This window comes from Pristiophorus japonicus, chromosome 7 (assembly GCF_044704955.1).
Source record: "Pristiophorus japonicus isolate sPriJap1 chromosome 7, sPriJap1.hap1, whole genome shotgun sequence".
Taxonomy (NCBI): Eukaryota; Metazoa; Chordata; class Chondrichthyes; family Pristiophoridae; genus Pristiophorus; species Pristiophorus japonicus.
The window spans coordinates 38,019,667-38,047,097 of NC_091983.1; the positions used below are offsets into that span (position 1 = coordinate 38,019,667).

Genomic DNA, 27,431 nt, shown 5'->3' on the forward strand with positions numbered 1-27,431 from the left:
AGCCCAATCTATGTGCATATTAAAGTCACCCATTATAACTGCTACACCTTTATTGCATGCACCCCTAATTTCCTGTTTGATGCCCTCCCCAACATCCCTGTTACTGTTTGGAGGTCTGTACACAACTCCTACTAACGTTTTTTGCCCTTTGGTGTTCTGCAGCTCTACCCATATAGATTCCACATCATCCAAGCTAATGTCTTTCCTAACTATTGCATTAATAGGTTGAGTAAGTTGGGCCTATACTCATTGGAGTTCAGAAGAATGAGAGGTGATCTTATCAAAATATATAAGATAACAAGGGGGCTCGACAAGGTGGATGCAGAGAGGATATTTTCACTCATGGGGAAACTAAAACTAGGGGATATAGCCTCAGAATAAGGGGCTGCCCATTTAAAATTGAGATGAGGAGCAATTTCTTCTCTCAGAGGGATGTAAATCTGTGGAATTCTCTGCCCCAGAGAGCTATGGAGGCTGGGTCACTGAATATATTTAAGGCAGAGATAGACAGATTTTTGAGTGATAAAGGAATAAAGGGTTATGGGGAGCGGGCAGGGAAGTGGAGCTGAGTCCATGATCAGATCAACCATGATTTTATTAAACAGCAGAGCAGGCTCAAGGGCCAGGTGGTCTACTCCCGCTCTTATTTTTTATGTTCTTATGTTCGAATCATTGACCCCATCCCTCTCCCTCGCATCAATCTGCGGGTGAACAAGACTGTTCACAAGCTCGGTGTCAAATTTGATCCTGAAATTTGATCCTGAAATTCCAGTCACATATTCGCAGCATAACTAAAACCACCTTTTTCCACCTCTGTAACATTGCCTGCCTCCGCCCCTGCCTCAGCTCTTCTGCTGCTGAAACCCTCATTCGTGCTTTTCTTACCTCTAGACTTGAATACTCCAACTCACTCCTGGCCGCCTTCCACATTCCACACTACGTGAACTTGCAGTCATCCAAAACTCAGTCATCCATGTACTAACCCGCACCAAGTCAAGATCGCCTTGTGCTTTTTGACCTACATTGGCTCCCAGTTAAACAACGCCACAATTTCAAAATTCTCATCCTTGTTTACAAATCACTCCATGGACTTGCCCCTCCCTATCTTTGTAATCTTTTTCAGCCTCACAATCCCATAAGATGTCTGCGCTCCTCAAATTCTGGCCTCTTGAACATCCCTCATTATAACTGCTCCACCATCGGTGGCCGTGCCTTCAGCTGCCTGGGCCCTAAGCTCTGGGACTCCCTCCCTAAACCTCTCGTCTCTCTGCCTCTCTTTCCTCCTTTAAGATGCTCATTAAAGCCTACCTCTTTAAACAAGCTTTTAATCATCTGCCTTAATTTCTTCTGTGGCTCGGTGTCAAATTTATCTGTTTGTCTGGAACACTGTTGTGAAGCACCTTGGAACATTTTACTATGTTAAAGACGCTATATAAATAAACGTTATTGTTATTATTTCCTTTTTCTCTTCTCCTCTGTACTTTTTATATTCAGTCTGATTCTCCTTTGTATTATCAAGCTGACATCTGTCATACACCCCTTTTTCTGCTTCATCCTGCACGAAAGAGATTGTATGCAGATTCAATCCGAGTGGCAACCAGCAAAGTGTGAATGCCTGCCTCTATCTTCATATGCTTTTATTTAGCATATTCTTTCTTATTTATTGTTAAATGCCAAAATCACTCATTTCTAATATACTTTCACCTCAAGACCAATTCTTTCACGCTTACGGTACATATAAAGTTCAACAATTAAGCTTGTGTACTATTCAAAAAAGCTCTGTTAATTTCTCTAAGTTGTGTAAAAAGTGTCTGTTAAAACTCAACACCATTGTGTGGTATTGGGATGGGCTTCAAAATGCATTTCTAAAATGCAAATTCTATGGGCCCAAGTTTCGGACCCCGGTAAAACAATGCACCTCGGAGAGGCCCGCCTAATTTCTAGAACTGAAAAAGCGGCAAATACTTACCTCATGATTCTCTGATATCTGTCGGCCCGTTTGCAGCTCAGGAGCTGCTGGGGGCGGAGCACAGCCCTGCGCCAAAAAGAGTGGCGGCAGCTGCGCACGTGCACAACGGAGGCTGCGCGCGTGCGTAGTAGCTCCTGGCCCTCCCAGCGAGTCCTGTCTTCGAGCGATGACCCTATCCCTGGCCGAAGGGATGTCGCCCCTATCGCGGGTTTTGTGGCCTACCTGCCCTTACCTCCTCAGCGGTGGGGCCCACCTGAGCAGCAACTCATCGGCAGCGGGACCCGCCCAAGCAGCTCTTCAGCAGGCTGTTGGAGGGCACCTGGTGCTGCAGTAAGAGAGTAGAAACGTAAACATTTTTATTTATTGATTGATTTTTTTATTATTCTTTTTGTTTTTAATTTTTTAATTTTTGGGGGGATTGATTTATTGGTTGATTTATTGATTTATTTATCATTTATTATTGATGATGGCTCTTTATTGGTAAAAATGAAGTGTTTAATGCTTTGTAAAATCCCCTAACTTCCCTTCCCCCCCTATCTCTCGCTACCTGCGCCTAATTTATAAAGTGTGGGCAAGGTTTTTCTGAGCGTACAAAAATCAACACTTACTCCATTCTAAGTTAGTTTGGAGTAACTTTTCACTGCCTAAACTTGCAAAACAGGTATAAGTGGCTGGTAACGCCCCCTTTTGAGAAAAAAAACTATACTAAAACAAAACTATTCTAACTAACTAGAACTGGAGCAAACTAAATGCCGAGAATTGCGATTTCTAAGATGCTCCATGCTAAACTAGTTGCTCCAAAAAAATAGGAGCAACTCGAGCCGAAACTTGGGCCCATCGTCCCTATAGAAACATCATAAATCACAGTGGCCTAATACTACACTGAGAATACACGGCAATTGTGCATTCTTTGGCTCAGCATAGGTCGCTTATTAAATCTGACAGGACATTAAATAGGGGTCAAAATGCCACCAAGTCTGTCTTCTCAAGCTACACGTTTAATAATATTCTGATGTCATGCTCCATTAAAGGACTAGTGAAGTTTAAATTAAACTATGGGCATCCACAAAGCTAGAAGTTGTGTTGATTTATAGTAACTCCTATATTGGCTGATTTGAGGCACATTTCAACCAAGCCCCACACTTTGGGTGTGCTGTTGATACTTAACAATCACTTGTATAATGATTAGATGAATGATGGTAATATAATAGTATCACAAGCAAGATGTCAGTTATTAAAAAGCACAGCTGGTTTTGAAAATGTGCTACAGATACTACCTGTCAAAGAGCTTTCAGTCTTTGGTTGCAAACTGCAGTCTGGATTTTTTTTAAATCAATAACTAAGTGGTAGAGCACTTTGTCTTCCAAATCCCCTACTTATCATAAGGCTGATGTTTTGTTATGCAAATCTTTAGCCAGAACAATATGACAGCAGTTCTATAAAAGAATAAACGTCTTGCTGTTAATGCAGGATCTATAAAAATGACACTGCAGTAATCAAAGTGAATACTTCCATGAACAGTTATGATTATATCACATAAGACACCTTTAAAAAGCTATATTTCTCTCTCACTCAGCAAATATAATCCAGTTGCAATCAAAAATGTTCCTTTATTCTGAGTAAATTGGGTTACAATGTTACTCTGCAGCCTTAATTGAAAAGGCAAACAGTGCTTTCTATTGAAGATCTGCACATGTCTGAACTTGACAGCATGACCAGGCATTTGGAAGGAAGGCTGCACTGACAACCAACCAATCAGACTGCCAAAGGCAGAATGACTTTGGTAACCCATGAATGGATTAACGACAGCGTTGTTCTTTTATCTCTTTCTTTTAATAAAGAATCTAGATCCGTGGAATATACTGACAACCTATTAACACGCAGCGATTTTACTGTGTTTCTTTCTTGTCTCTCCCAAGAACCCACTGGCATTATTTCAAAAGCTAAGAATGTTACATCTGGTTAGTTGGATGCAGAAACAAGACAATAAAAAGAAAGAACTTGCATTTCTATCACACCTTCACTACTTCAGAACATCCCAAAGTGTTTCATAGTCAATGAAGTACTTTTTTGAAGCAGAGCTTGAGCCTATGACCTCCACACTTATAGGCGGGAATGATACCACTGCACCCACGCTGATGCCAGAATTAGGTAATAGGCCTGGGTGCCTCACTTTCCAAGTTCAAACATAAATGGTGTTAAAAAAAATGTATTGTTTGTTCTCCTTTTCTCCCCAGCACTCCTGAAGGTAGTGATTCGGGTTAGTATATGGTTCTAAAGGCATCAGTAACTCCTTCTGTATCTCATCCCAATGGTCATTCTGCATGTGCAAGTCCAAACAGGTTGTGTTGACAGATTATTTTTTTCCACAGAGGGCATCACAGGCAAGTTCTGCTCCTGTACTGAGCTGTGGCCTCGGAGGCCGAATTTTGTGGGTCCAGTGCAGTACTGAGGGAGTGCTGCACTGTTGGAGTTGCCGTCTTTCAGATGAGATGTTAAACCGAGGTCCCGTCGGCTCTCTCAGGTAGCCATAAAAGATCCCACAAAACTATTTGGAAGAAGAGTAGGGTATTATCCCCGGTGTTCTGGCTAATATTTATTCCTCGATCAACATCAATAAAAAAAAAACAGATTGTCTGGTTATTATCACATTGCTGTTTGTGGGACCTTGCTGTGCGCAAATTCGCTGTCACATTTCCTACATTACAACAGTGACTGCACTTCAAAAATACTGCATTGGCTGTTATGTGCTTTAGGAGGTCCTGAGATCATGAAAGACAATATATTATTGCAAGTCTTTCTTCTTACTTGCCCAACAGTAATTCATATAACATTTCCACCAGTTAGTGATCAGGAGGAAAAACCGGGCTGCTTTTTCTCTTCCATTGCTCAGTAGCACTGAAGCCAATTGTAATGCTCCACCAAAGCTCCAACGTACTCTAGAAGCAGATCTGCATTTCACTTCAAACTTGAACGTATATGACGTTCTAGTATAGATACTTTTACATTCCTGATGCCTGATTCAAATCTTTGTGGTATTAGTTGCATTAGTACCAGTGGCTTCTTTCTGGGTTTGATGCTTCTATATAATCCAATTCTTACAATACATTTTCAAGAGGTTTTAGCCTGAATGATGGTCTGAAAAGATTGGGTATTCTACCCATTCAAGAGGGAAGGAGTACATGGAGGACATCCTGTATGAATTCTGCTGCAAAATATCTCAGTAAAAAAGTACTTATTTGACCTGAGGATTGTTCCTCCTATTCACAACATGCCTAAAGTTTGCACATTTTAGATCAGAGATTGTGACTTATGGGAAATACAATTCATGTAAATGTCAAAGTGTTACGAGAAACCGCAAATTGTAATTCACAGCACAGATTAAATGAATTTGGTTTTCAAATTTTCTTCAATTCACCACCAATACTCTATGAACGAGCACAGTATTTTATGGCATTGTCATGTCTTGTGAAATCGATCTCCATATCCTTCCTTTACAACGATGCCTCAAAACATATTTGCATTGGCAAATGGAATAAGCAGAATGACATGTCTTTTGGCAATGTATCGAATTACAGTGCAGGTTAATGTGGATTCTTTGCCATCAGATAATTGCACTGTTAAGAGGCATTGCATTGACTCCAAAATGATTACTTTGATATAGATTAAGTGTCAGCAAGTGCACACTTAACTGGAATCCACTGCAGTCTGCCAGATGTTCGGTATGATTTGTTAAAAATAAAGCTTTCGAGTTCAGTCCTATTCCGAACATTCTTTGAAGAACCCACTCTATAGTGTCAGCTGATGTAAGGTCTTAGATGATTTAAGCAGCACAAATTCCTTCATTTCCATATCTCGTGTAATGGATGAGAACAAAGAAGCTTCTTCTATAACCTCTCCTGCTTTTATTTTGTGGCTCATCTTGCTAATTTGTAATTGTCTGTATACACTTCTGCCCTTAAATTAGGCAGTAAGATATGAGCAGATAAACATGTACTGAAAATGATTGCTTAGAAACATAGAAACATAGAAACTAGGTGCAGGAGTAGGCCATTCGGCCCTTCTAGCCTGCACCGCCATTCAATGAGTTCATGGCTGAACATTCAACTTCAGTACCCCATTCCTGCTTTCTCGCCATACCCCTTGATTCCCCTAGTAGTAAGGACCTCATCTAACTCCTTTTTGAATATATTTAGTGAATTGGCCTCAACAACTTTCTGTGGTAGAGAATTCCACAGGTTCACCACTCTCTGGGTGAAGAAGTTCCTCCGCATTTGCTCTACTATTTTAGCACAGGCGATAATATATTCAAAATAAATGGGTTAACAGTAACAGAGAACAATTTCAGATGAATGTCTCAACTATTTGTCAACTAGTATCCAAGGTGTAATATCAGGAACCTTCTCTTTCTTCATCACTTCATTACAACAACAACTTGCATTTATACAGCACCTTTAGCATTATAAAAATATCCCAAGGTGCTTCACAGGAGCATTATCAGACAAAATTTGACACCAAGCCACATAAAGAGATATTAGGACAGGTGACCAAAAGCTTGGTCAAAGGGGTAGGTTTTAAGGAGCGACTTCAAGGAGAGAGGTGGAGAGGTTTAGGGAGGGAATTCCAGAGCTTAGGGCCTCGGCAACAGAAGGCACGTCCGCCAATAGTGGAGCGATGGAAATCAGGATTGTGCAGGAGACACCTGTGCTAGAAACAGTAAAAAGCTACTGCATTAAACTGGGTGTGTCAGATTGAATTCACCTTTCAATGTCCAGGCATTCCACAGCAATTCTGGATCTTCCAACACTTTGATATTTTAGTAAGTTAATAGTGAACCATAGCTTTAAAGGGACATTGTCTTCGTGAAAATGTCTTTGACAAAGAACGGAGAATCTTGCATCATTTTCGCACAATGTAGTCACGCATAAGTGACGCAAGATGCAGCTTAAAAAGAATTGTCAGCAGATTTTGTGTTTGCAAGCAAATAAAAAACAGGGTTGCCAAATATTTTTTTCACGAATATGGTGCTCCCTTTCAGCACTGACGAGTTTAAGTTCCCACTTAACTCACAGCTGCATGCATTTTACTTGTGTTTGTGTGATTCCTAATGCTTCAGAAACTGAAATAAATTCTCTTTGGTGTTGTTAATTTACATACCTCAACTTAAGCAATGGTAGAAAGAAAAAGCGAGTTTTGCTCTCATACTGTGTGCAGTAGCTGTTGTTTCTTTCTAGCAAGCCTTGGATCTTCATATAGGTGCGGCTTCAAAAAATCAATAATACTCAGCTATCTCACACCTCTGGGATTTGTTTTACATTGAACAGTATCATGAGTACTATTGTTTACTTTCCAATTTTTTCCATTTCCCTTCTGATTCAAACTAGGGTTCGGCTCTGTGGGTGCTGGAGTTCTGCTGGGACTAAACTATACTCTGGCAGGCTATATGACTAGAGGCTATGACAGCCAAAAAGAAAAACAAGTCTTGCATTTATATAGTCCCTTCACGACCTCAGGACATCCCAAAGCGGTTTACAACCAATGAAGTACGTTTCTTTGAAGTGTCGTCACTGTTGTAATGTAGCCAATTTGCGCACACAGCAAGCTCCCACTAACAGCAATGTGATCATGACCAGATAATCTGTTTTTGTCATGTTGATTCAGGGCTAAATATTGGCCAGGATACCGGAGATAACTTCCCTGCTCTTCCTCGAAATAGTGCCATGGGATTTTTTACACCCACTGAGAGAGCAGACGAAGCCTCGGTTTAACGTCTCATCTGAAAAGTGGCACCTGAGACAGTGTAGCACTCCCTCAGCAGTGCACTGCAGTGTCAGCCTGGATTTTTATGCTCAAGTCTCTGGGACTATGAACCCACAATCTTCTGACTCAGAGGTGAGAACACTACCCACTGGGCCAAGTCCAACCCAGTGCTCACCTGACGGCCAGACAAATAATAATAATAACTTATATTTATGTAGCGCCTTTAATGTAGTAAAACGTCCCAAGGCGCTTCACAGCAATGTTACAAGACAAAACAGACAAATTTGACACCGAGTCACAAAAGAAGAAATTAAGGCAGATGACCAAAAGCTTGGTTAAAGAGGTAGGTTTTAAGGAATGTCTTAAAGGAGGAAAGTGAGGTAGAGAGTTGGAGAGGTATTTTACAACCGGAATAACTGGACAACAATCTGGAACATGAAACTTGGCTGATTTGTCTCCTCCCTCGGCCAGGAATACTACATCTGAATGTAGCAACCTTACTGCTACCCTACCTGAGATCAGGTGTCTCAGCAATGAACTGGAGATTTCATTTTAGACCTTTGTCACTCTGCATGCCTCAATTCAACACTGGACAGTGCATATTACCAACTGAATCACTGGGTGAGTGGAATAGCATAAATTTATACCAGTAATAAACTGCAACATTCTGTGACTATTATTTTCAATCGAGTTAATTAGCAATTGATAAACTCAGTAATTGCATCATCATCATTAATTCTTTAGTATGGCCTTCATCTGCATCAATAATACATAACGTGCCTTAATTAATGTCCCACTGTCCACTGCTGGCAAAAGGAGACTGACACTGGAATAAAATCATCCCCATTAAATCCATAATATATCCTTGATGCCTTATTTATGCGCACAATAAGCTTTGTTTTAGGAATACCTCTGTTCATCTTCAGTATAGAAACACAAAGATTTGTTGCTGATCCTGAGTCAATACTTGACAAAAAACCTCTGTTTCAGCTAACTCACTGGCCACTTACTGCAATGCCTGGCTAACACACACTGAGAAATCATCATTCAGGTCATACAAATCTTCTATTTCAATGAGTTGTTGGAGAGCAGGTGAATACTAATATTCTGGTCACCAGAGTTAAATTACTTGAAGATTTAATGAGTTACTTCCAGGGTGAATTGAACTAATCTTAAAGGTTTTGATGACCCTTTCAGTTTTTTCTTCCCCTACCCATGTGTTTTTTTGACAGCTTTCTTCTCTCCTCTTCAGAAGGTGCTGACTCCATGCTGGGGTATGGTTCCAGGGGCACACTTTAACCTTTTGTCCCCCTGGCAAGCCACAGTTATTCATTGTGAGCATCAATAAAGTGCATCGTAGACTAGCCAAACAATCCTGTTCAGCAATTAGAGTGCGAACATTGGCTTTTGTGCCCTGGGTTCAGGTGGAGGAGGGGAGGAATTAAGGTTGACCCCTTAAAGGTCTTTAATATTATGAAATGTTTTGATAGAGTACACACAGAGGACAACCGTGGCGAGATCAAGACGACCAGGGTATGTGCGAAGCCGCTCCTGGCTTCAACCCGCATTGTATGAACAATCTTCTGTTGATGGGGCTTGTTAAGTCTGCCCTGCGAGGTTCCCAGCCAATTAAAAGGACGCCGGTCTGATGACACATCACCTGATGACAAGTCACCTGATGACACGTATTTGCCCAATTCTGCCCAGCAAATGTCCTTCAAATTCTTACGACTGATAAAAGCAGGCATAAGGCCTGCTTTTATCAGCGTAAGACTTTTAGGACTAGAATTCTGGTTTATGGTGAAAATGGTAGTTTTATGCCAAAATTACTATTTTCGTTTCGCTACCATTTTTAGGCCTGCTTTTCGGCCTTTAATTCAGTAAAAATTGGCGTTGCACAAGGATTCGCGGCGCAAACCACGAATTTCGGCAACTTTAGTCTGGGGCCAATAGCGCTGCGAGAGAAGCCTTGGGAGGGGGGGGGCGGGGGGAAATTGCAAAAAAAAAAAACATTCACAAAACATTCACAAAACCCTTACCTACTAAATCGCTGAAAAAGAATTTAAAAATAAAAACTTTAACTTACCTTTTTTGCAGGTCTTCATACTTACCGCTGCTGGCAGGACTGCACCATAGGTTTTACCCTGATGCAGAATACCGATCCTGAAAGAGGCAAAAATCGATCGCAAATGCTATTTCCAGTGTTGCATGTCGGTGCTCCTCTCCCCAGCGGTCTGTGGAAACGCCGAAAAACGTGGGCCTCTACGCAGGCCTTCATAAAGAGGCCCAAATCTCCAAACCTCCCGGGACACCAGGTACTTTTGTAGAAATTTCTGAGGTCAGAGGCCTCCGACGGCAATTTTTGGGCCAATGTATGTTTGCCAAAAAGCTGTAAGTTGCACGTCGATTGTGTTTATGTTTATTTAAAGATTCTATCCGCTGCAAATGAGTGTGTGCTGTTGTGCCATGGCAGCAATATTCCAAGTCTGGACACCTTTACAGTTTACTTTGGAGTGTGTGGCCTTGGTGCCAATCAGTAGCTGGAGGGGTCGGGACATATATGAGACTTTTTTTTTTAAATCAAGGTGGCATGGGGCAGGTGTCCAGTCAGGGAGATCGGATTTCCTACTCGAGGTTAGGGAGACAGGTTTTTGTAACTCAGGAAATGCCCAGGCAAATTTCTTCAGAGGTTGTAAAGGGGGCTTGTGGTCATTTCCACTTGTCTGCCTCCAAATAAGCCATATCCCTAAAGGGCAGGTGGCACAGTACTGAACACAGCCTCCATCATTAATTATGATGGAATAGCAGCAGTCAAAATCAAGTTCAGAATCAGCAACATCATATTTATTCCAAAAGACATTTTCTGGCAATATCTGCCTATCCCATAAGACTGATAGGGAGTTATTTTGACTTTGCCCAATCATGTAAAACGGGCAATATCGAATCAGCCACCCATTGTACCGCTCTCCTGATTTTCATTTGAATTGACTTCAATGAAATTAAAAGTTGGGAGAGACATAATATGGATGGTTGATCCATGTACTTCCTACAAGATTGGTAGGAACACCGGAGTAGGCCATTCAGCACCTCGAGTCTGTTTTACCATTCAATTAGATCATAGCTGATCTGTATCTCAACTCCATCTACCCCTTGGTTCCCTAACCCATAATACCTTTGCCAAACCAAAAAAAATCTATCAATCTCAGCATTGAAATTTTCAATAGACTTTGCCTCAACAGCTTTTTAGGGGAGTGAGTTCCAGATTTAGGATCAGCAGCATGAGGATTTTCTGGGAACAGTTTGCCCCTGAACTGTACCTGGTGCTATTTGAGGAAGTTTGAGTGCAGATGTCTCCAACATTTATTTGCATGTCAGAGTCAGACAAGCCAGAAAAGCCACAAAGGAAGTGCCGTACTGTTCAGGATCAAAATGGGAGCAAGAGATTAGCACATAGTTTTCGTCTGCGTTTAACTCAGCTTTTTAGATGCTATTTGGGAGCAGAGTTGTGGAAAAAGCAACCACCTCTTCAGGATGGGGAGGGAAGAAAATTGGCAAAATAATAATCACTAAAGATTTTGCTTGACTGTGGAGAACCACGGCAACGCGATAGAATATTAAGGATGGTACTACGTAATTTCATATTTTGAGCTCACAGTAGAGGTCTACCTAAAATAGCCAAAGTCTGATCGAGGAGTTGTCATAATGAAAAGTGTGAACTTGAAACTATGCTTGTTTATCCATCTCTACTGGCCATACTTAATGAATAATGTCCAATGGCAATCTGAGATCTTCGTGTCTTGTTCTTTCCACATTGCTGTGCTCAGGTTACTAGGAAAAGAAGTTTCAATGCACCGGGATAATGAATGAATAACAGCTAAATTGAGCCTTTAGCTCCTCAACAGGTCATGATGGAGCTGGAATTATCAACTATTTACATCCCCAAGTGGTAATTATAGATCAGCTACTCTCGACTTGCCTCGCTCTCCAAGGTGCATGATCTAATGCTCGATGATTATGGCTCACCGTTGAAGTGCGATGAGCTAAAATGGATTGAAATCAATTATGTTCCTTGCATTTGGTTCTAGCTAATAACCATTCCTTCTATGTATCTATCTCATGATCTGAGAACATTCAGTCAACAGAATAAGTTGTAATTATTGGGCAAACTAAAATATATGATACATTTAATTTTCTTTGACAGCACCTCTTCAAGCCATGCAATCTATCCCTGAAGTGGGACAATAAGTCACACTGGACAAATCAGACATGGAATAAAGGGTTAAAAGTGTGTACATTCAGCAAATAGAAGCAGCCTTTGCAAACCTAAGCCGAAAGAAACAAAAGGATCCTTGATGTCTCAACACAAGAGATAACACAGAGATAGTTGATTTCAAACCGATACATCAGCAAAACTGGTACCCAGTATGAGCAAATATCAAAGCAGAGCAAGAGCATGGAGAGATAACATAACATTCCAAAGCTGCATAAACAACCCAGAAACGCATTGGGGGAAAGGTCCCAGGGGTGGATGGGATAGGAACCAGCTTCACCTGAATGACAAGGGGCTGTGTCCATTCAAATCAATGTATGTCTCCTGTATTGAATGTCCGGCCATTATAGGCCAAGTAACTGTATAAAAACTCTGTATGTTCTTTGTTCATTGAGAGCGAGTGTGATGAGTTCAGCAGGGGCTGGCTTGCAGGCTCGTTTCTCCCTTGCAAGTAAAATTAACATACTTGTGTTTGATTCCGAACAGACTGTGTCAAGGTTAATTATTTTAATCTCCACTTCAATCCCCTAGAACTACAAGAGCAGCAGATGCATGGGTTCCAAGTTCCCCTCCAAGGCTTACACCATGCAAACTTGGACATGTACCAGCATACCACAATTCCTTCAACATCGCTGGGTCAGAGTCCTGGAGCTCTCCACTTCACACCCCTGTGGGAGAACCTTTATGAAGAAACTCTTTCTGCGTTGTTCTACTCATACAGCACAATTAAGATAAACAACAGCAGAGGAAATGGAAAATAAAATAACCTTGATTTTATTTTTAACTGAACAAATTAAAAATGGCTGAACATTTGATTCTTATCTTTTTGTTTCAAGGCATGCACATTCTGAAACATGCCAACAATTTAGATAATAAAATCGTGCAGGCAAGAGCTTTAAATATTCTTGTAAATGCTAGGTCAATACATTTCTCTCATTTTTTTTTGAAACAAGGATTAAAATTAGCCATTTTGTTCTGTTCGGTTCTCAAGGGGAATGGAGTACATGTTTAAACAGATGAAGAGAAAGCACATCGGGGCTTGTGAAATATTTACAAACACCAGGATTAAGATGGAATCTTGTTCCAAATCCCAAGGCAATGTAGTTACGCACATTCCGCTATTTACTTGAGGGCCGTGCTGCTTCGATTCACATTCCCATTCTCAAACTTCAAACTCAATCCAACACAGCATGTGGCTGAAGAACAGAGTACAAATTAATCTGTGAAATTTCTTAGAGAATGGAATATATTTACATGGAGCACAATCATCTGAGATCTGACCACAGCACACAGACCATTTCATTTACTTTGGAGCACAAATAATAGGTCCAGTGGCCATTCATGCTTCTTAAGAACCTCAGCTGAAGCTACTTTTGAGTGAAGATCAGCTAGCTCGCTAGGCCTCAGGTATGAGAGGATCATTATCTGACCCAAAGTTTACTATTACCGACCTAAAAACCAACGGTAGTCCATGAGATCTCGAATTAGGGAACCATTACTTTTTATGCATAAGAAGACAAGGTTAAATACTTTTAATACTGGGTGGTATAATTATAGTAACTTTATCTATTCCAATTATATAGAGAGTAAACATTAGCTGGGAGTAAATTCTGTAAATAATGTACAGTTATGCACATTGGAAAAAGAAACAGGAAACATTTTTCAAGTCCATTAGCATTTAGCACTGAAACGGTGATTGTAAAATTCAACTTCAATAGAGCCACAAAATCGGCAGCGAGATCAGCCGCCCATTATACACCCGCCCAGGTTTTCTTTCCATTAAAGTCAATTCCCCATCAAAGTAGAATTCCCCCCACACCATCGGCAACAAGATTAATCAAACATTGGGACACATCTCAAATAAATCAAAACAAGCTCTACTAAACTTGTATATTTCTCTGATGAAACTAGTTTTGAGGAGTTTACTTTAAAAAAACATTCATGTGTTAGAAAATATCAGCGAGGAGTAATAGAATAATTCCAGGTGAGGACCCTCTGAACTGAATTTTTAAAGATATAGTATACGCATTTACTGATGTCCCCTTACTTGAGTAAATATTAATGCTTCATAGCAGTTTCCGTTTGCAATTTAGAGACATTCGTTAACAATCAGTATCCAACAATGTATCAGACAACGAATTTGATGGAGATTCTTTGCTAGGGGACAGATGCTGTTTGCTCACAAAGGCTGGTTGCTGCTATGTACAAAACTGTTACAAAACCAAAATTAAGCTATTCTTTTTCTTGCATTACAAAGAACTTTAAAACAAGTTCAAAATAAGGGGAATGCTGATAATGTACATATAGTGCAAGTATTTCACATGCTTTCAGGAATGGATAATGGTTTTGCAAACACAGAGGTATAAATGAATGTGACTCAAGCAAGGCTTGAAGCTAAAAGAATTTGTTTTGCCCAGGATGATAGGTGGAAGGTCCCCTTGCAAAGTAATGCATTTTGGCTTGATTAACAACTTTAAAAAGGAACTAGATAAATATTTGGTTAGTAAAAGGTTGAAGGTGTACGGATAGATAGACATGCCTGAATACTTTATGGAAATTCATGGTGCTTGAGTTGTAGTGATCAAAGAAGTTATGCCAATAAGGGCACATAGTAGAATGAACAAGGCTAAGTGGATGGGCACTTTACAACCTTTTGTTGCTTCCTCCCCTCCCTTACTTTCCCTGCCCCTAAACTTGATTAAAAACCTGTTACATCTCTAATTGTTTCCAGTTCTGACGAAGGGTCATCGACCTGAAACGTTAACTCTGTTTTCTGCTCCACAGATGCTGCCTGACTTGCTGAGTATTTCCAGCATTTTCTGTTCTTATTTCAGATTTCCAGCATCTGCAGTATTTTGCTTTATTATAAGTGGATATTCTGGTTGTTTTGCCTTTAGTAGGCCAAGGGGAAGCATTTCTTAACCTTAACTCAGGAGATGAAATGGGGTGAGTAGAGTCCGTGAGGAGTGGAAGGAATCGATTGAGCGTTTCCTCATTTCACACCTCGCTATATTCTTCAGAGGCTGAAGCACATCCATATGAATAGTGAGAATAAGGCTGGAATGGTTTACACAATCATCCAAACCCAGGGATTCTATGGTATACTTCATAATTATTCCAAGAATTGACTTTAAAAAAAATTATATATAATTTCAAAGGACAAAGCGGGACAGTTGTGGTTGTTGGAGGTCAATTATCCCAGCCTCAGGGCAGTGTCTGAGGCCTAACTATCTTCAAGTGCTTCATCAATGACCTTCCCTCCATCATAAAGTCAGAAGTGGAGATGTTTGCTGATGATTGCACAATGTTCAGTTGCATTCACAATTCTTCAGATAATGAAGCTGTCCATGCCTGCATGCAGCAAGACCTAGACTTCAGTCAGGCTTGGGCTGATAAGTGGCAAGTAACATTCGTGCCATTTAAGTGCCAGGCAATGACCATCTCCAACAAGCGAGCTTCTAACCACCACCTCTTGACATTCAATGGCATTACCATCGCAGAATCCCCCAACATCAACACCCTGAGGGTCAGCATTGATCAGAAACTTAACTGGACCAGCCCCATAAATACTGTGGCAACATAACAGGTCAGAGGCTGCGTATTCTGTGGCGAGTGTCTCATCTCCTGACATCCCAAAGCCTTTCCACCACCTACAAGGCACAAATCTGGAGTGCCATGGAATACTCTCCACTTGCCTGGATGAGTGCAGCTCCAAGAACACTCAAGAAGCTCAAGACAATCCAGGACATGGCACCCCATCCACCACCTTAAACATTCACTCCCTCTACTAGCACGGTACCGTGGTTGCAGTGTGTACCATCTACAAGATGCACTGCAGCAACTCGCCAAGGCTTCTTCGGTAGCACTTCCTGCTATTAATTATAGCCATGATTTTGAGGTGTAATTTGATTACAGTTCTGATGATAATTTGATTTGACCTCTCAGGCCAAAAGTTAAGTCCAACCCGTTGGGTGACGGAAATAAGAATGAAGATAGCCCAAATTGAAAAGTTATTTAGTACAGACCTTTTAGTGTTACTTTGATATTCAACACAATCTGGGAATCAAGCAACTGGAATTCCTTCCTCAGCTTGCTTTGAAGATCAAGGAAGGGCATTTCTGCTTCTTGGAGTGACCAGGCACAGAATACTTGAGATGTAAACTTGCTGGGGCCGAAATTCAGCCGAAACAGGTCACACCTACCATTTTTGAAGTGTTTTTACCACTGCTTGCGATGAGATGGCCTCTTTAGTGAAATTCAGTTTTGTTGTTGTGTTTTTTTTTAGGTGGACCGGAAGTCGGTCATAATGGGGGCGGAAGTGCAGCGGTAAGTACTCTAGAGGGACGGAGATGGAGGCGGGACGGAGTCGCCGCCACTGTCAATCAGCAGCAGAGCAGTGATGAAGTCGGTACACGTGTACATCACCACATCTCTCCCCTCACTTAAAGGAGAGAGAATCAGCGATTGTTTAGGTTCGGCCCACTGGGTTTTAGCGGCCTGGCACCAAGAGGGGGTGCCAGGTTACCAGCTGGCGGCCCGGCTGGGGGAAATAATTGTCCGGTTGATCTGGAAGTCGGCCTGCAAAAAAAAACATGGCGGCTATGGCAGTGCATCGTCCCCTTGAAGGGCCACCCGGAATTATGATTTTTGCAGCTAAATTTCGCAGGGGGTGTAGGAGATTGGCGGTGCGCCCTTTGATGACGCACTTACTACAGTCGGCAGCAGGGGGAGCAGAAGTGGGGACCGCTAGAAACCCCCCCCCCCAAGAGCTGAATTTCGCTGGTGGTGGCCAGTAGACTGGAAGTCAGCGGCTGCTCGACTCAGCCACTTGGCCGTCTCTTTCTGGCGGTAAGTGGCCTTTTTGGGGAGCTGAATTTCGGCCCCGCTATCTTAACACTGCTAGTGACAAGTTTCTAATTCCCACCAACTTCAAAACGAAAGAAAGTACTTTTAGTTCTGTCATGAATTCAGAGACTTGACTTCGGAAGACTACAATTGAAGAGGTAAACTGGTTATTTACTGGTAATTGTAATTGCAGAACTAGAAGATACAAGTACAAACGTTGTCTAACCTGAATCATGAAATCAGATCTTTTCCTTATCCCTCCAATGTGGTGAATAGTTAGAATAGACTCCTAGCAAAAGTTATTAAAGTTATCTTGACTAATTCCTGCAAAAAGGAGTTGGGATAAACATCTGATTAAAAGCAAGACTTAAGTTTTTTTAATATAAGCATGGACATCAATGATTGAACATTTGATGAAATACAATAATTTCCATACAGCAGGGGCCATGGAAATCTCATCTCTGGAATGTGACCTGTCACAGTTGAATATTATAGATTGTAAAGGCAGGCTGATATCCCTTCAAATTCCTGCCATTTCATTACAGGAGTTAAGGAGAAATGTCAGTTTTATTTTCTTGGACTTTCCACCAGTGATTATTCGCCTTCTTCAGGAAATTAAATAAATTGAAGATGTGCATGTTATACATTGTCTCTTAGAAGAAGTGGCTATGATGGACATATAGGTCATTACTTGTTCCTTTCTGATGTATAATCCTCTGAATATTGTCCGTGAGAGAGTGGAAGAAAAAAGACGACAAAATTTAAGTTGAAATGGTCGAAGAATATTTCTCCAATAATTAGGGGAGCCTTCAGTATTACATAAGTTGTTTGAAATCATGTCACAAAAAGACTCCTACATAAGAATATAAGAACTAGGAGCAGCAATAGGCCATACGGCCCCTCGAGCCTACTCCGCCATTCAATAAGATCATGGCTGATCATCGACCTCAACTCCACTTTCCCGGCAGATCTCCATACACCTTGATCCCCTTACACTCTAAACATCTACCTATCTCCGCCTTGAATATACTCAGAGACTCAGTAACCACAGCCCTCTGGGGCAGAGAATTCCAATGGTTCACAACTTTCTGAGTGAAGAAGTTCCTCCTCGTCTCTGTCTTTAATAGCGTACCCCTTATCCTGAGACTGTGTCCCTTAGTTCTAGATACTCCAGCCAGGGGAAACAACCTCTCAGCATCTACCCTGTCAATCCCATTCAGAATCTTGCATGTTTCAATGATATCATCTCTCATTCTTCGAAACTCCAGAGAGTATAGGCCCATTCTACACAATCTCTCATCATAAGACAATCCCAGGAATCAATCTTGTGAACCTTTGTTGCATAGCCTCCAAAGCAAGTATATCCTTCCTTAGATAAGGAGACCAAAACTGTGGACAGTATTCCAGGTGTTGTCTCACTAAGACCCCGTACAATTATAGCAAGACTTCCTTACTCTTATACTCCAATCCTCTTGCAATAAAGGACAACATTTCATTTGCCTTCCTTATTGCTTGCTCCTGTGCTTCTCAATTAAAATATACAGGCATTTGCCTCACAGCCTGAACTGCAATAAGGTCACTGCGTTTGTTTCAGTGACGTCAAAAGGTTAGCTCGATGAGATCTCCTGTGAAGACTTTCCAGAATGGAGATTATCAAAAAATATTCACAAGGGCCTTGCATGTACTCTGCATCTCTCTGAAGTGAACAGTCAGAAAAACCTTGCTGCTGATCTGATTAAATCTCCAGCACACCAAGACATGTTGCTGGTAGTGGGAGTCACTGGGGTAATTTTAATATCCGCCCACCCTCCCTACCCCGATGGGCGGAAGATGGTCCGGCAGAGGGTGGGGCGGTGTGGGGGGAGGTTAAATCAGTAAATATGTGAAATCCAACCCCAACCTGCCGCAAATGCATCTATTTCCGGTTTAACTGCAATGGGTTTGGGGACATCCAAGTATCCCGCTCTGGAGAGGCGGGTCGGTGATTATAATACTGAAATGAGGTTATGTTCCTCAGCCATTTAAATTTAATCAGATATTTATTCTGATAAATGGCTGCAACCAGCGAGAGCTGGCAGCTGCAGAAGGTAAGTGCTTTGTCGAGGACTGCTTGTGGACCTGCCTATGATGCTGATGATGAATGGTAGTGCAAAATTGGCATAAATTGAGGCAGCCTGCACCTTTGCAGTAATCAGTGGGCACTACGAGATGTTGCCACTAAGTCCTGTGACCACTGACACCTACTGGCAGAAATTGGGAATTGCAATATTACCACAATCCATAGGTCCATTCGCATTCATTGAAATCTTTTAAATGGTCAAGGCCCACCCAAACCCCTCTGACAACGACAGTGTAGAAAAACAACATTGTTATTTATAGGATGTGGAAAATCATCATCATTCTCTTAACTGTGGTTGGGACCTCCTATTTAGACATTCCAAAAAAGATCCACATTGGGGCAGTGCGGAGAATTGAAATACAGAAAGATTATTTTCCCTCCTCTCAGTCCTCTTTCCCCTGAGATGTCACTTAACATTTAGCATGTACCCCAAATATAAGAACATTTCTCAATAACATTATTTTTCAAAAAATAAAATGAACCTAAAACTCCTTGGCAATGTGGCAGGAGCGACTGTACCTTAAGCATAGCATTAAAAAAATCCTCAGGGGTAAAACACATATGTCAGAGTGGCAAGGAACAACAGATGACTAAATTGGCTGGGGGCTCCTAATAACTTAAGCCCGGCTCTGACAGTCATTGTGATTTAAGTGACACAAGTTATCAGTCAGTCACAAGATATGTCGTGGTTGTTTCTTGCAGCAAGACCCCCTAATGCACTTGAACAATGGCCCATATCCAATTCACCCTTATCCACAAGAGTAAATGAAAATAAGTTGCTCTGACAAAAGCAGGGTCTTCCTTTCTCCACACAACTGAATTGCATCACATACAACAATGATTCTTTCAGTTTTCCCTGCAAGAGGCCCGAGCAGAAGATTGCCATAATGCAGTAGTCCTGCTTGCATTTGCCTTTAAAATCACATTACTACAACATCCTGATTTGATCAACATCACTCCATAAAGATGTAATAAATATAAATTGGAACATCTTACAAATATGGGTCTATATACAACCACATATCAGCATGTCATACAAATATATTCTCCCGCTATCCGTCTCCCAAGATATTGCTCCAAGGATAACAAGAGTAACTGATGGTGTTTTCAGCTTTGGGCACTAAAAACAACTAAAGGTTATGTTTGCAGTATGATGAACATAAAGTACTTTTGAATGGCTTCATCAGACGCCAGAAAACGTTGCATACTCTAACCTTAGGCTAGGTAGAACTCAGCAGTGCGAACACAAGGGTAACTGTTAGCCAATAATCAGTCCACTAAACAGAAATCTGCTTCTCCTGACAACTTTCAGGGATGACAGCCTGCCTCTAGGGGGAGTTGGTGGTCAAAGCGCAAAGCTCTTTCCACCACGACAATTATTAATTTAACCCCAGGAAGAGCTGAGTGCTGGTAGCAGAAAATTAATTAAGTGAAGCTAGCAGAGATGAAAGAAACTTGTCGCCACTGAGGTTCTAAATGTCTCCTGACTGACCAGACATTGTAAACGATGAGCCATTGGGGTCAGGTTTCGGCCTGAGTTGCTCCTATTTTTTTTGGAGCAACTGGTTTAGAATGGAGTATCTTAGAAATAGAAATTGCAATTCTCGGCCTTTAGTTTGCTCCAGTTATAGTGAGTTAGAATAGATCCATTTTAGAACAGATTTTTTTTTCAAATGGGGGCGTGTCCAGCCACTTACGCCTGTTTTGCCAGTTTAGGCAGTGAAAACTTACTCCAAACTAACTTAGAATGGAGTAAGTGTAGATTTTTGTACGCTCAGAAAAACCTTGCCTACACTTATAAATCAGGCGTAGGGAACAAGAGATTGGGATGGGGGGGGTGGGAAAGGGAGTTTACAAACATTAAACACTTCACTTTTACAAATAAAGAGCCTTCGTCAATAATAAATGATAAATAAATCAATAAATAAACCAATAAAGCAATCAAAAAAAATTTTTTTTTAATTTAAAAAAAGTTTTAAAAAATCACTCAATAAATAAAAAATTATTTCTACTCACCTACTGCAGCACCGGGGAGAAGAGGGGGAGGGAAGAAGAGAGTGGGGGGAGAAGAGAGGGAGTGGGGGAGGAAGAAGAGGGGGGAGGAGAAGATGATGGGGCGAGAGAAGAAGGGGGGGAGAAGAAGAATGGGGAGGGGGGGGAGAGAAAGATGACGAAGCCGGGCCCCGGTAAGGACTTGGGGCGGGGCCTGCACGCAGCTGATGCTGGGTTACCACCGATGCAGACGTCTCTTCAGGCGGGGCCTGCCCCCAGCGAGAGGCCTCGGGCCCCGCCGCCACCGACGAGGACTTCGGGGTACTTCGGGTGGGGCCCGCCCCCAGCGAGAGGCCGGGCGGGTGGGCCCTGCCGCCGAGGTAAGATGCGTCAGGCCACTCGGCATGGGATAGGGTCGTCGCCCCGGAGACAGGACGCGCTGGGAGGGCCGGGAGCTACTGCGCACGCGTGCAGCTACCGGCACTTTTTTGGGCGCAGGGCTGTAGCTCCGCCCCCAGCAGCTCCTGCTGCGCCGCGCCGAGGTGGAAATGGGCCTACAGCTATCGGAGAATTGCGAGGTAAGTATTCGGCTCAATTTTTGTTCTATAAATTAGGCGGGCCTCTCCGATGTACGCTGTTCTAGCTTGAACCCATAGTTACTTCTTGTATTAAAAAACAAATCTAATAGTCTTCTAAGTAAGTTTTCTTTTGATGGACCTGGATAAATTACATTAAATGGTTGTCTGTGTCTTATAAAGGGTGCAGTGGATACAACATAGAAATCTAATTGGGTAATTTATAAACATTGTCTAAAACTCACCATGAGATTACAGCCTTGAGATCATTACAACAACTTTGCATTTGATTTTTCATTGTATTTTTTGTGTCAATCAAGATAAGGAATATCAGTACAGATGACTGGAATATTGTTGATTTCAGGTGCCCTCTACCTGCATCAAGTATTCCTTTGCGGGTTGTACTGTAATCAAATGGAAAGTAAAACTCCATCTCCTCTGCTCAACAATGTCTCTTAACCCCAACTTGTAAAAGGAACTCCTGGTGCGCAAGTATGGCATTTTCATCTGCCAGGTCGATAAAATTGAGTGCGTTAGATTGAGGGCACCTTGTTGCAATGGACTCATGACCATGGAGCAATGCCTTGAGACTGCGCAAACTTATTTCTGGTAGGGAATGTAATGCCAGCAAAGAGAACGGAGACTTTCACACTTCAGCTTGAATGGACTTGAAAGCCTGCCAGAGGTGAAGGAACATGAGTTTAGAAATTACTGTTGGCAGTATTCGTAGACTCCCAATTGTTTAATTTGTTTCAGGAAATGTCTTTGTTCACTGTTTTGTTCAAAGTATGTTAATAGTCCACATTAAGCATTTATCTGCCAATAAAAGTAATTTCTACACAATTGTTCCAATCATCTATGCCAACTCAATCAGTCAATTACAAATGGTCACTCAGTCAATTGCACGTCACTCAGTTCCTTTATTGCTATTAATTTTAGGACATAAATGGTGAGCCTTTTGGGACTATGGTTTTATTTTTGCTGAAATAGTTCTCAGTATTCACATGGTCGGATTGATATTTGTAAACTTAACTGGACCAGCCACATGAATACTGTGGCAATGAGAGCAGGTCAGAGGCTGGGTATTCTGCAGCGAGTGTCTCACCTCCTGACTCCACAAAGCCTTTCCACTATCTACAAGATGCAAGTCAGGAGTATGATGAAATACTATCCACTTGCCTGGATGAGTGCAGCTCCAACAACACTCAAGAAGCTCAACACCATCCAAGACAAAGCAGCCCATTTGAGTGGTACAGCATCCACCACCTTAAACATTCACGCCCTCCATCACCGGCGTACTGTGGTTGCAGTATGTACCATCTACAAGATGCATTGCAGCAACTCGCCAAGGCTTCTTCGGCAGCACCTCCCAAACGCACAACCTCTACCGCCTAGAAGGACAAGAGCAGCAGGTGTTGTGTTCATACTCTGTTTGTTACAGGACGAGGCATTAGGACCCTGCGGGAGCTATTCACATATTGTAAACATGCTGGTTCATGCTGGTTTTGGGACACCATTTTGGGTGTTGCTATAAAGGACACAGTTAGTTACTTTACTCCTGTTGCAGTTAGTTTGTTTATTTACGTACATAAGCATGGGAATGCCTTCACCTCCAAGTTCCCCTCTAAGTCACAAACCATTCTGACTTGGAAATATATCGCCATTCCTTCATCGTCGTTGGGTCAAAATCCTGGAACTCCCTCCCAAACAGAACGATGGGAGTACCTTCACCACACGGACTGCAGCAGTTCAAGAAGATGGCTCACCACCAGATTCTCAAGGGCAATGAGGGATGGACAATAAATGCTAGCCTTGCTAGTGACACACATATCTCCTTTTGCCTTGCACCATCATCCCTTGTCGTTTAATTTCTCCTGCCCTCCAAACTATCACAGACCTTCCTTTTTGTTCTTACCTCCCCTCCACCTTTCCCTGTTCCTGTGCTTGCTTAAAAAATTGTTACATCTCTAACTTTTTCCAGTTCTGTTTCTCTCTCCACGGCTGTTGCCTGACCCGAGTATTTCCAGCATTTTCTGTTTTTATTCAATTAATAATGTTTGTTATGGGTTTCTCTTCTAGTCAGGATAGAGTAACAGGCAGCATTTTACAGATTTCTATTAACACAGTCAATGCTAAATCCAACAGTAGCCAGTAAGAGGCATAACTCAAATGAGTCTCCTCTATCAGTGCATTCATTTCAATCAGATTTTGTTCAAATCATTTGCTTCAACAGTTGACATAGTTGGACATGTCCGTGTGTAATGGAGTGCCGGCCATTACTGCTAGTGGTAGCCACTTGTAATCAAGTGAAAGCCATTATATCAATTGTTGACAATTTGTAAAGAGATATCAGCCACTAGATTTAATTGTGGCCGCTTGTAATCGAGTGCTGGCCATTTGTCTGTGGTGGGCATTTGTGTGATTAATTGTGTAACAGTAGAAATAAGGTGGTCAATCTTAATGGTATTATCTACTACAGAAAGCACTTCATTTACTTATGAATACACAATGCAATACGATCAACCATCTCAAAACATATTGTTATGCTGTGTGTTTATGATATTATCATGATGAAAATAACACATAGCTCTTATGCCTCCCCAAACTATTATTGTGATGAAGACTCTGTCCCCTGAGCTAGATCCAGCAGCCCGTCTTATGTAACATTTCTTTCCAGCTTCTGAGTCCCATCTACTCTGGGTCACATATTAATCACAGATCTTATTTTCTTTTTAAGGTTATAGACCATAATCCTGAAATGTCCAAGTTTGGTGATGTGTTGTGGGAAGCTCGGCAGGACAGGAATTAATTGTGTCCGGTCAGGAGTTAAGCGAGTTCCCAGCCAAGCAAACTGACCCATTTGAAAATTCTGGATTTAAGCGCATTGGAATAATGCTGGTGGAGAATTGGTCAGGACTGCTGCCAGCAACATGGCAGAAGTGCCCCATTGGGACTGATGTGGGGGAGGAGGGGATGGGACGCTGCGGGGAGGATTTGGATTGTGTTGTCATTTAAAGGCAGCCTGCGATTGTCCTCAATCCTTAACTGGACACAGCAGAAGCAAATGGAGGGAAGAGAACAGCTAGTTTTTACAGACAATGATTAAGAGTTCCTCTTAAGTGAGATAAAGCTGAGGAAATATGCACTTTTTGTTGTTAAACTTAAGGGAAATTGCCTGAAATCTGTGCTGTAAGAGCAGTCTATAAGGAAGCAGCAGCAGATACTGATAGAATCCTGCTGACCACCAGGATACCTGACAAGGGTAGCCAGGGTAGATTCTTGGACTCGACACAAATCGGCACAATGGAATCAGAAACATGTGTGCACTTTGATCTTCTTGTACACTTGCCATTCTTTGATTTCAGGAGGTGAAAGATTACGTAAATGAAAGAAGGAATAGGGGAATGTAACACAGCATTGAATCTGCATAGGCCTCATGCAGGAGAAGATTGCCTTCAATATCCATGAACGAAGGATTAAGGTAGTAAACTACCAAACATCCATGTGTTAACACCCCAGAGGGAGGACACTTAGGAGGCGCCTGAAATAAATACTCGCCAATTGGTTTAAGGCTCGCAATAATTGAAATGCTTTATAGGGTGCCAACTTTAGTGTGTTTCTGTAATTTAAAAAAAATTACTTCTTTTTATTCTATAATAAATATTTTTCAGTACTTTTTTTCTTTAAACAAAGGTAAACTATCTCTCCTCATCCTTCTTGACCTGTCTGCAGCCTTTGGCACAGTTGACCACCCCATCCTCCTCCAAGGCCTCTCCACCGTCGTCCAGCTGGGTGGGACTGTACTTGACTGGTTCCATTCTTATCTATCTAATCGTAGCCAGAGAATCACGTGCAACGGCTTCTCTTCCTGCCACCGCACCGTTACCTCTGGTGTCCCCCAAGGATCTATCCTTGGCCCCCTCCTATTTCTCATCTACATGCTGACCCTTGGCGACATCCTCCGAAAGCACAGCATCAGTTTCCACATGTACGCTGATGACACCCAGCTCTACCTCACCACCACTTCTCTCGACCCCTCCACGGTCTCTAACTTGTCAGATTGCTTGACCGACATCCAATTCTGGACGAGCAGAAATTTTCTCCCATTAAATGTTGGGAAGACATTGTTGGGAAGGCATTGTTTTCATTCCCCGCCACAATCTCCGATCCTTCACCATCGACTTCCTCTCTCTCCCAACATCTGTACGAGGTTGAACCACACTGTTCGCAACCTTGGTGACATTTTTGACCCTGAAATGAGCTTCCAATCACATATTTCCACCTCCATAACATCGCCTGTCTCCACCCTTGCCTCAGCTCATCCGCTGCTGAAATCGTCATCCATGCCTTTGTACCTCTAGACTTGACTATTCCAATGCACTCCTGGCTGGCCTCCCACTTGAGGTCATCCATAACTCAGCCGCCAGTGTGCAAACTCGCACCAAGTCCCATTCAACCATCACTCACGTGCTCATTGACCTACATTGGCTCCCAAAATTTCCTTACTCTTACACTGAAATCTCCTTGTAATAAAGGCTATCATATCTTAATTGTTTGCAGTACCTGTGTGTGTTTACTTTCTGTGTTTCCTGTACAAGGACAGCTGAATCCAACATTTACTAGTCTCTCACCATTTAAAAAATATTTTGTTTTTCCATTCTTCCTACCAAAGTGGATAATTTGACACTTCCCCACTTATACTCCATCTGCCACATTCTTTCCCAATCACTTTTCCTGTCCATATCCCTTTGCCACCTCTTTTCGTCCTCCTCAGCTTACTTTTCGACCAAGCTTTGTATTGTAGGCAAACTTGGGTATATTACACGACATATTATATTCATCAAGTCATTTGATATAGATTGTAAATAGCTGATGGCACAAGGACTGATCCTTGCAGCATTCCACACGTTACACTCTGCCATCCCAAAAATGACCCATTTATTCCAACTCTCTGTTTTCTGTCCACTAACCAATCCTCAATTCATGCTAGTATATTACTCACAATCCCATGCGCCCTAATTTTGTGTAACAACCGATTGTGTGGCACATTATTAAAAGCCTTCTGAAAATCTAAATATACTACATCCATTGGTTGCCCAATATCTACACTGCTAGTGACACCCTCAAAAAGCTCTAATAGATTTGTCAAGCACAACTTCCCTTCCAGAAAACCATATTGACTCTGTCTAATCAAAATGTGATTTCCCAAATGCCCTTTTACCTCATCCTTAATAATAGATTCTAATATTTTCCCTACTACTGATGTCAGGCTAACTGGCCGACAGTTCCTTATTTTCTCCTTTCCTGAATAGCATTCGCTACCTTCCAATCCATGGAGACCATTCTAGAATCTAGGGAATCTGGGAGATCAAAACCAATGCATCCACTATCTCTGCAGCCAGCTCTTGTAAAACTCAAAGATGTAGGCCATTAGGTCGAGATAATTTGTCAGCTTTTAGTCCCATTAATTTCTCCAGTTCATTTTCTTTACTAATATAAATTTTTTCAAGTTCCTCACTGTTATTAGACCCTTGATTCCCCACACTTTCCAATATGTTCTTTGTGCCTTCGACTGTGAAGACAGACACAAAATATTTGTTTAATGTCTCTGTCCTTTCCTTATTCCCCATTATTTCTCCTGTCTCTAATGCTTAGGGACCCATATTTACTTTTGTTAACATCTTCCTTTTTACATACCTGTAAAAGCTCTGAAAATCTGTTTTTGTATTTCTTGCTAGTTTACTCTCATTCTATTTTCTCCCATGTTACCATTTTCTTGATCATCCTTTATGATTTTTAAAGCCCTCCCAATCCTCAGTCTTACTACTCTTTCTGGCAATATTCTTTTAATCCAATACTATTCTGAACTTCTCTAATTAGGAACAGTTATATCACTTCTCC

At 41.7% G+C, this 27,431-nt stretch overlaps 1 protein-coding gene across 1 annotated transcript in view; it reads right to left on the reverse strand.

Annotated features, from left to right (window-relative positions):
• Positions 1 to 27,431, reverse strand: part of LOC139266579 (CUB and sushi domain-containing protein 1-like) — a 3,131,815-nt gene that overhangs the window by 2,110,154 nt on the left and 994,230 nt on the right. The window lies entirely within an intron of this gene.